This window comes from Symphalangus syndactylus, chromosome 13 (genome assembly GCF_028878055.3).
Source record: "Symphalangus syndactylus isolate Jambi chromosome 13, NHGRI_mSymSyn1-v2.1_pri, whole genome shotgun sequence".
Lineage (NCBI taxonomy): Eukaryota > Metazoa > Chordata > Mammalia > Primates > Hylobatidae > Symphalangus > Symphalangus syndactylus.
Window position 1 is genome coordinate 113,811,563 of NC_072435.2, and position 1,997 is coordinate 113,813,559.

The following is a 1,997-nucleotide window of genomic DNA, read 5'->3' on the forward strand; positions in this document are numbered from 1 at the left end:
GGGTGTGACTCCAGTTGCCCAGGCTGGAGTGTAGTAGCACAATCATACCTCACTGCAGCCTCAAACTACCAGGCTCAAGTGATCTCCCACCTCAGCCTCCCGAGTAGCTGGGACTACAGGTGTGCACCACCACACCCAGCTAATTTTTGTATTTTTAGTAAAGACAGCGTTTCGCCATGTTACCCAGGCTGGTCTTGAACTCCTGACCTCAAGTGATCCACCCGCCTTGGCCTGCCAAAGTGTTGGGATTATAGGTGTGAGCCACCACGCTCAGCCCTTTTTTATTCTTTGCTCAAATATTTTAAAATAACTGTTCATCAGCCGAGCACGGTGGCTCACACCTGTAATCCCAGCACTTTGGGAGGCCGAGGAAGGCGGATCACCTGAGATAAGGAGTTAGAGACCAGCCTGGCCGACATGGTGAAACCCCATCTCTACTAAAAATACAAAAATTAGCCAGGTGTGGTGGCAGGCGCCTGTAATCCCAGCTACTCGGGAGGCTGAGGCAGGAGAATCACTTGAACCCAGGAGGCGGAGGTTGCAGTGAGCCGAGATCGCGCCATTGCACTCCAGCCTGGGGGAGAAGAGAAAGACTCCGTCTCAAAAAATAAATAAATAAATATTTTTTATTAGATTATTATTTCTGTGTCCTGTCTAAGAAACTTTTGCCTACCTGCAGGTCACAGAGATACGTGCCTGTGTTTTTCTAGAATTTGTATGGCTTAATTTTTTTTTTTTTTTTAATTTGAGACGGAGTCTATTGCCAGGCTGGAGTGCAGTGCACAATTTCGGCTCACTACAACCTCCACCTTCAGGGTTCAAGCGATTCTCCTGCCTCAGCCCCCTGAGTAGCTGGGACTACAGGCATATGCCACCATGCCCAGGTAATTTTTGTATTTTTAGTAGAGACGGGGTTTCACCATGTTGGCCAGAATGGTCTCCATTTCTTGACCTCGTGATCCGCCCGCCTCAGCCTCCCAAAGTGCTGGGATTACAGGCGTGAGCCACTGCGCCTGGCCATATGGCTTAAGTTTTATCATTAGGTATGTAATCCTATACAAATTTTTTTTTTTTTTTTTTGAGATGGAGTTTCACTCTTGTTGCCCAGGCTGGAGTGCAGTGGCGCAATCTCGGCTCACTGCAACCTCCGCCTCCTTGGTTCAAGTGATTCTCCTGCCTCAGCCTCCTGAGTAACTGGGATTACAGGTGCTCAACACCACACCTGGCTAATTTTTGTATTTTTTTAATTAGAGATGGGGTTTTACCATATTGGCCAGGCTGGTCTTGAACTCCTGACCTCAGGTGATCCACCCGCCTTGGCCTCCCAAAGTGCTGGGATTACAGGCATGAGCCACCACCCCCCACTGATAACAGCTTTATTGAGATATAATTCATACCATAGAATTCTCTCAGTTAAAGTGTACAATTCAATGGCTTTTAGCATAGTCACAAGGTTGTACAACCATTACTACCATAAATTTTAGATTTTTATCACTCCAAAAAGACACCCCATATCCTTTAGCTATCACCTTGCTATGGTTTGAATGTGTCCTCCAAAAGTTCATGTGTTGGAAACTCAGTCCCTCTACCTTCAAGAATGGATTAATGTTGCCATTGTGGGAGTGGTTTTGTTATAAAAGCAAGCACTCTCTGGTTCTCTTGCTCTTGTCCTCTTGCCATGTGATGCCCTCTGTTATGTTATGATACAGCAAGAAGGTCCTCACCAGATGCTTGTTCCATGCTCTTGGACTTCTCAGTCTCCAGAACCATGAGCTAAATATACTTTTTTTCTTTATAAATTACCCTACCCAGTCTGTGGTATATATGCAACAGAAAACAGACTAAGACACACTCACAATTTCCCCACCCCCTCCAACCCCCATCAATCATGAATCTACTTTCTGTCTCTATGGTTTTGCTTATTCCAGACATTTCATGTTAACAGAAGCAAGCAATATATGTTGTGACCGGCTTCTTTCACTTAGCACAATGTTCTC